Raw genomic sequence first — 9,182 nt, 5'->3', positions numbered from 1 at the left:
CAATCCCCCCACACCCCTCCCACCGCCTCAAGTACATTCCACTATGCAACCTTAATTGTGGACTCTTGTGATAACCATAATACCCTATCATACATCACTTTTAAATTATTCAGTCCCTCATCTGTTTCAGTGCAGTCGAAGTACAAGTCTATCCTGACATTTATGGGGCCTCCTTAGGTCCAAACGGGCTGGATAGGTGCTGGATTTGCTTGTTTGTATAAATACGTGTTCTATGACATATAAAGGATATCTGGTGGCCTAGTGACAAGAAGCTGCACTGCAATCCCGAAGGCATGCGGTTCGAGACCACCAGCTGCTCAACAGAGAAGGATGGACAATCTCTTCCTGTGTGATTAGCTGCTTCTGAAAACTCACGAGAGGGCCAGCGTGGGTGAGTTCTGACTTACAATACACAACAACATGACATATGGTAGCTCTGCTGATCTAGTGGTTAAAGAGTTGTACTACAAACTGAAAAGCAGGTGGTTCAAATCCACCAGTTGCTTCTTGGGAGAAAAATGGGCAATCTCTTCCCATATAAAATACACCTTTTATAAACTCACTGGAGTGTCAGCTATGAGTCCATTCTGACTTGTCACAATGATTTTGAGTTTTTTTATGTTTATGCACAGTCGATGAGAGAAATACACAGTTAAACACAGAACTCTTAGCTTGGAGATTGACAAAACCCATTGAGAGGCATCATAGAAGATAAGCGTGGTTACCTGCTTCTGAGAGGACTTGTAAACCCTACACAATAGCACTACTCCGCACACAAATAATTTTGAAAGTCAAATGGAATAGATTCAAGATCATATTTTGGTTCTCATGGGTTTGTTTTCATTTTCTTCAGCTTCAATTTGAACTTGCACATGAGTAATTGATGGCCTGACCCACACTCCACCCACACCTGACCAAGTTCTTACTGCTAATATTGAACTTCTCCAATTTCTTCCACAGATGTAGTTAATCAGTTTGCTATGTAGCCCATTAGATAATATTCATGTGTAAAGTCACTGTGTTTTTTTGAAAAAGATATTTGCATGAATAAATCATTGAAATTACAAAATTCAATAATTCTATTTCCAGCCTCATTTCTATCACCAAGCTATCACTGACTACTATTCCTTCCCTGTTTACAACTTTTGCATTTCATTAACACATCTTGATTGCATGTTCAGTCAATTTCAGACTGCAAGGTGTGGTAAAAGTTTTCAATTTTTTTCCTCTTTTCTCTAGATCTAGGAGTGTATATTTGAATAATAGTTGTATTAACAGGTCTTCCTTGTATGGATATGGATAATAGTCTATCACTCACAATATTATATTTCAGGATAGAACTTGAAACTGACTTTTTGACTATGAATGCAACACCATTCTTCTCTTTCTCATTCCCAGCATAGTATTCTATATCTATAATAGAATATCTATAATATATATAAAATATATTACTAGAGAGCTCTGGTGGCCTAGTGGCAAGGTGCTGCACTGCAATCCTGAAGGCACATGGTTTGAGGCTTTGCAGGAAAAGCATGGACAATCTCCTCCTTTGTGATTAACTGCCTCCGAAAACCTGCTGGAGGGTCAGCTATGGGTTGGTTCCAACTCTATGGTGCACAACAACAACATATTATTATTCTTATTCTTCTTCTTCTTCATATATATATATATATATGAGATATAATATATGTAATATAATTATTGTTATATATTAGATAGAAGAGAATAGGAGTATAATACACATAATAATATAATATCTGATTCAAAGTGGTCAAAGCTAATCCATGTCATCTCAATAAAGTCCAGACTGTCAATGTTCATGTGCACCATTTTATTTTTCAACATTTCTAGTTTTTCTACATTCAAGCTACATATATTCCATGTTCCAATTATTAAAAGATGCTTGCCACTCTTTTTCCTCACTTCTACAGACTTCCAATCTGGGCTATATCACTAATACTGTAACTCCTCAATAATCTGCATTATGCAGATGACCTAACCTTACTTGCTTAATATGAGGATAATTTTAAGCAGAAGATAATACACACTTCAATACTGATTGCATTTAAACATCAAAAAACAAAAGTTCTTACCACTAGACCTATAGGCAACATCATGATAGATGGAGAAGATTGAAACTGTCAACAGTTTAATCTTACTTGAATCCACAATCCACACCCTTGGCACCAGCTGTCAGGAAATGAGAAGACGTATGGCACTAGGAGAGTCTGCAGCCAGTGGCCTCTCCAAATTATTGAGGAGTAAGGAGATCAAGTTGAGTACTAAGGTGTGTCTGATTCAGGCTATGGTCTTTCCAATCACTTACTATGCATCTAAGAGCTGGGTAACAAATAAGGATGATAGAAGAAAAACCAATGCCTTTGAGCTGTGGCTTTGAAAAGAGTATTGAATATCCTATGAATTGCCAAAAGAACAAACAAGAATGTCCTGGAGAAAGTGTATCCAGAGTGCTCTTTGGAGGCAAAGGTGATAAAGGTCTGTCTCACATACTTCAAGCATGTTGCTAAGAGAGGCTTTTCAATGGAGAGGAACATTATGCTTGGAAAGGTTGAGGGTCACCAAAAAGAGCCGAATTCCTTCAATCAGATGGAGTGACACAGTGCACAGTGACCACAGCAATGGGCTCTGGTGTGTCAGAAAGTGTGAGGATGGCACAAAAAGGACTGAGTTCAGATCTGTTTTCATATGGCTGCCATGGGTTGTATTCAATTCAACGCCACCTAACAACAATAATATTTATTACTTGTCTATCAGTTTGCTGCACTGAGGTAACTTGTAGGTTGCTGTGATGTTGAAAGCTATGTCACTGGTGTATCAAATGCCTATGGATGTAGTAGTCAAGAAATCACATGACTCCTCAGGAGCAACAATTTTGCAAAATACTATATAAACTTGGGAGAGACTAGAAAGCATTATGCTGAGTATGCTAAACCAGGTGCATAAGAACAAATACTGTACAAGCCCACTATTGTAAAAACAAGGATAACCAGTCAGATGTATAAGGATATACAAACAATTTTAAGCTGATATTCATGAACAGTAATGAGTACTTAGAACTGTGCCACTAGTGAAAGGTAATCTTATCTAAAAAGGTGCATTTCTGTACCAGAGCTATGTCACACAATCCTTTGTGCCCTTCACTGTAAAAATAGAATTAAGTCTCAAATGTTGTTGTGTTATTAAGTGCCGTCAAGTTGTAGACGCCTCATAGTGTCCCTATGAACAAAAGACCTGAACTCTTGTATAACCTTCATTGTTTATCCACATTCATAGAGTTTCCAGAGACAAGCTATTTCGGAAGTGGATGCCACTCTTGCTTCCAAGCTTGTTTTAATCAGGAAGCTCCACCAAACACTGTCCACCATGGGTAACCATTGTCACATTTGACACATCAGTGTCACAGTGTTTAGCATCACAGCAACCACGAGTTACCTTTGTACAGCAAATGGACAGACCAGGGCTATACCACTTAAAAGGATGTTTGACTGAAAAGAATTAAAACCAGGCCTGAGGGCTGCAGATTAAAATCACCCACCTTTTGCTTGGTAACTAACTTTCTATCCACTAGGCCAACAGAGCTCTCTCAAGTCTCAAATAATGTCTTTATCATTGTAACCTCTAGTATCACAGATGTAGGACTGTACTGCTTCGTGTCTCTATGAATGTAAAATATCTTGTACCTGTTTCATGATACGTAATAGTGACCATGGTATATCAGAGCTATTTTCTTTAATGATGTTATTTTAGAATGGTTTCTTTCCAGACGATGATTGAGAAGTTGGTTGGTTTGTTTTTGGGGTTTTCTTAATTAAGTTTCCAGGTACCACAAAGTAACAAACAAACAAACAAAAAAAGAAATCAGGTGGCATACTGCTTTAGGGAAATCTTGTTGCCAAAGACCTCTTGAAAGTATTAAAGATCAGGAATGTTGCCTTGTTGACCTTGTACATCTGACCTAAGCCTTAGTATCTTCAATTATCCCATATGCAAGCGAAAGTTGGACAGTGAAAGAAGCATTGGTAAAGACTATTGAATACACATTTGAAACTGCAAAAAGAACAGACAAATCTATTTGTAAAGAGGTGCAGCCAGAATGCTCCTGAGAAGCAAAGACGGTGAGACTTCATCTCCTGTACTTTGGACATGTAATGAGAAGGGGTTAGTTCTTGGAGAAAGTTGTCATGCTTTCTAAAGTAAAAGAAGGTCGTCAAAAGAAAGGAAAACACTCAAGGAGATGGATTGATACAGTAAATGTACCAATGAGTTTGAGCACAGGAGAGATTGTGATGATGACTCGGGATTAGGCAATATTCCATTCCCTTCTACACAAGGTCATTAGAAGCCAGCAGACACAGCAATTGCAGAGTTACTGAAAAGTAGCAAAAATAAACACCTACTATAAATCCTTCTTCCAGCTTCTCTGCTTATATCACATGTACATGAAATTTGGACTTAATCCTCCTAAATAAGAGGTGGACAATGGAATGGGGATGTAGCAGGGAAAGAGTAGATACAAGTCACACATGCTGGGGGTGGGCAGTGGGTAGTGAATGTATTGGTTATGTCTGTAGGAGAAGTGTCTTTCATCTGGTAGGTAAAATGCTTGTCTGTCAGATATTCTTCTAATGAACATCCAAATTAAGATAGACTAGGAAGAAAGATTGGCCATCCACTTCTCAAATATATAACTGGCCTTTGAAAAACCTATGTACAGCAGAGCACACTTAGAGTAAATGCACAGATAGGCGACTGAAGTTGAGCCCTCAAATTTGTTAACACAAAGAAGGAGACACAGTTGTAAGAAGAAAATAACAAGGGGTACATGGAATGTGAGAAGTATGAATGTAGGAAAACTGGACATTGTAAAGAAAGAAATGGAAAGCATAAACATTGACATATTGAGTATTAGTGAAATGACATAGATTGGCATGTGACATTTTAAATCTCACAATCATATGATCTATTATACTGGAGATGAAAAGGTGAGATAAAACGAGGTTGCTTTCCTAGTTTAAAAGGTCATTTCTAGATCCATCTTGAAATACAATAATATTGAGTGACAAGGTAATATCCACACTCACACAAGGAAGATCTGTTAACACCACTATCATTCGAATTTATGCGCCTACAACAAGAGCCAAAGAGGAAATAGATTATTTCTAACAACTGTTGCAGTCAGAAATTGATCAAACATGTAATCAAAATGCATTAATAATAATGGGTGACTAGAATACAAATTTGGGAATCACGAAGAAGGATCTGTAGTTAGAAAACAATGGACTTGGTGACAGAAATGAGGCTGGGGATAGAATGATAGAATTCTGTGCAATCAGTGATTTATTCATAAAAACACCTTTTATAAGAAACATAAACGCAGGTTATATACATGGATTTCACCTGAAGGGATGCACAGGAATCAAATTGATTCAATCTGTGGAAGGAATCATTGGAGAAGTTCAGTATCAGCACTAAAATCTAGGCCATGTGATCATTGTAGAACAGACCATCAACTGCTCATATCCAAATTAAAATTAAAACTAAAGAAGGTTAAATCAAATCCACAGGAATCAAAGCTTGACCTTGACTCTACCTACTATGAATTTAAAAACCAACTCAGGAATAGGTCTGAAGCCTTGAACACTAGTGAACGAAGACCAGATAAGCTGTGGGAAGATATCAAGAATATTGTTGATGAAGAATGCAAAAAGTCATTAAAAAGAAGAAAAGACCAAAATGGATGTCAGAAGAGACTCTGAATATTGCACTAGAGCATGGAGAAGCCAAAGCAAAGGGAACAAATCAAGAAGTTAAGTAGCTGAATATAAGATTTCAAAAGGCTACTCAGGAAAACAAGGCAAAATATTATAATGAAATGTGCAAGGAGCTGGAGTTGGAAAATCAAAAGGGCTGAGCTTGCTCAGCATTTCTTAAGCTCAAAGAACTGAAGAATAAATTCAAGCCATGTGTTGCAATGCTTTAGGATTCCGTGTACAGAATTAAAAAGAAGAAGAAAAGACAAAGAAGGAGGAGGAGGAGGAGGAGGAGGAAGGATTATACAGAGTCATTTTACCAAAAAGAATAGGAATAGGCTGACACAGAAAAATTTCAAGAAACAACATATGATCAAGAGGCAATGGCAATGAAGAAGGAAGTGCAGGCTGATCTGAAGGACATGGCAAAAATTAAAGCCCCAGGAATTGATGGAATACCAATTGACGTATTTCAGCAAACAGATGCTGCTCTGCATGTGCTCATCAAGTTGTGCCAAGAAACCTGGAGGACAACTATTTAGCCAACTGACTGGGAGAAATCCATATTTATTCCCATTCAAAAAAAAAAAAAAAGGTGACCTGACAGAGTGTGGAAATTATAAAGCAATATCACACACTAGCAAAATCCTGTTGAGGATTATCCAGAAAAGATGTGAATAGTACATTTACAGAGAACTACCAGAAATACAAGCTGGGTTTAGAAGAAGTCATGGCACTAAGGATATTATTGCCAATGACAAATGGATCTTGGCAGAGAGCGGAGAATACCAGAAGAATGTCTATCTGTGTTTCATTGACTATGCAAAGACAATTGACTGTGTGGATCACAATAAGTTGTGTCTAATCTTGAGGAAAATGGGAATCTCAGAACACTTGATTGTGTTTATACGAAACCTATACTTGGACCGAGAAGCAATCCTCAGAAAAGAGCAAGGAAACACTGCATGATTCAACATTAGGAGAGGAGTGTGTCAGGGATGCATCTTGTGCCTGTACCTTTTCAATCTGTGTGCAGAACAGATCTTTCAGGAAGCAGGGCTTTATGAGGAAGGAGTGTGGCATCAAGATGTAGATGACACAATCTTGCTTGCTGAAACTGAAGAGGACCTGAAGCACTTGCTGCAAAAGGTCAAGGGCTGTAGTCTTCAATACAAATTGAAGCTCAACATCAAGAAGACAAAGATTCTCACCACTGAGCCAAATGACAGTACCATAATAGATGGAAAGGAGATTGAGGAATTGTAGCTTGCTCAGGTCTACAATCAACACACTTAACACCAGCAACTAGGAAATCAAAAGACTAATTGCACTGGGAAAATGTGCTGTCATGGACCTCTCCAGAGTGCTGAAGACCAATGATGTCAGTCTAGATAGAAAGGTAAACCTAATCCAGACCAGGGTCCTCTCAATTACTTGTTATGCTTCAGAGAGTTGGACAAAGACTAAGGATGACAGAAGAATTGCTACCTTTGAGTTGTGGTGCTGGAGAAGAGTCTTGAACATACTATTGACTGCCAAGAAAACAAATTGGTTTGTTTTGGAAAGGGTGCAACCAAGTCTCTCCTTGAAGGCTAGGATTTTGAAGCTCTGTCTCAACTTACTTTGGGCACATGGCCAGGAGAGATCAGTCCTTGGAGAAGGACATCATGCTCAGAAGGCTGAATGGACAGTGCAGGAGAGGAAGACCTTGGATGAGATGGGTTCATACAGTGACTAGGGTAATGAGGATTGGTGTGTCAGAATTAGTGAGACTGGATCAGAATAGGGAGTTCAGAGCTGCTGTACATAAGGTCATTATGCATCACAGGTGACTCAATGACACATAATAATAACATACTATGAAAAGTTTGAAAGCAAGAGTGGTGGCATCCATTTCCTAAATAACATGCTTCCGGAAACTCTATGAACTTTGATAAATGTTGGTAGTTGTAGAGGGCCTTCAGGCCTTTTGTTCCTAGGATCCTTAAGAGTCGTGCTCGACTTGAAAGCAATCAACAACAGCAACAAATTTTGACATGTTTGTTGTTGTTGTTGTTGTTGTTGTTATGGGCCATTGAGTTGCTTGTGACTCATAGCAACCCTTTGTAAAACAGCCCTATATCCTGCTCTATCCTGTTCCAATCTTTATTGTCTTCGACACATGTGCCCCCTTTACCCGAGTCACTGAATCAATCCATCTCATTGATGGTCTTCCTCTTTTGCGCTGTCCCTCCACCCTCCCAAGCATGGCTTCCCTCTCCAAGGACTGGTCCCTCTTTGCAACATGTCCAAAATATGCCAGACGAAGCTTCAGAATCCTTGCTTCCAACGGATAGCCTAGTTTCACCCTCTTCAGGATGAACATGTTTGTTCTCCTAGCAGTCCACAGTATACTCAATACTCTTCTCAAGCACCACAGCTCAAAGGCGTCAACTCTCCTTCTATCATCCCTAGTCATTGTTCAGCTTTCTGACACATAGCAAGTAATTATAAAGACCATGGCCTGAATCAGGTGCACCTTCGGCATACCTGATATGTATACAGAGTAAAAGTGAGTTGTAGTCATGTAATGATTGAATAGAATGTTCAAGTATGTGTCAAGACTAACGATGCAAGTTATTGATGTTAAATGCCTGTATTGTTTTTATGGCAATATACCTTAAAGCAATTGCATATTATAGTAAAATTGTCTTTAATGTTAACTATAATCATCTACAATCCTTTTTAAAAGTCAGACTGTGAGGTAAAGAGAATAGTCAGAAGGTGTCTGCTCTCTCTCTCTATTTCTCTCTCACACACACATACTCACTCACTCACTCACTCACTGGTGGCACCCAATGCTGGCCCCATGCTGGCCCCAAGCCTTTGTTCTGTCCATTGTAGAACTTGATGCAAACCCAAATATATTTGAGCCATATATCCTGTGTTTCCCCTAATTGCATCAGGAGCACAAATAACCTAGAGTAATCCTCTACTCCATACCCCTGCAAAACCATCGGATGAGTTTCTTGGTTCTCCAAGACATTCTTTCCTGTCCAGGCCCTGTACTGGCTTGTTGTTGTGTACACACAACTTGATTTTCACCAAAACAGTTGATCAACATCTCACTGGCCATACAGGACTCTGAAGGCATTGGCTACATGCAGATGTGAAATCCATCTAAAAAGGAATAATATAGGTCACAACTGAGATTTCTTTTGTTTTTGTTTTTTTTTAATTGTTATGAGCTTTTATTTCAAAAGCAAATTTAATACAAGTATAGTTTCGCAGATACAAGTTTTCACTTTGTATTCTACAAAAGTCTTTGAATATTATTCTCTTTACAAAATGGAACTTACAAAAATACTGACAATTTAATGGGTTGTTTTTTTATACACTTTTTTCTAGTTGCAGTTATTTCTCTCATAAAAC

Source organism: Elephantulus edwardii, unplaced genomic scaffold (assembly GCF_000299155.1).
Source record: "Elephantulus edwardii isolate Elephantulus edwardi_28Jun2011 unplaced genomic scaffold, EleEdw1.0 scaffold00079, whole genome shotgun sequence".
In the NCBI taxonomy this organism is placed as follows: domain Eukaryota; kingdom Metazoa; phylum Chordata; class Mammalia; order Macroscelidea; family Macroscelididae; genus Elephantulus; species Elephantulus edwardii.
This window is presented reverse-complemented; position numbering follows the sequence as displayed.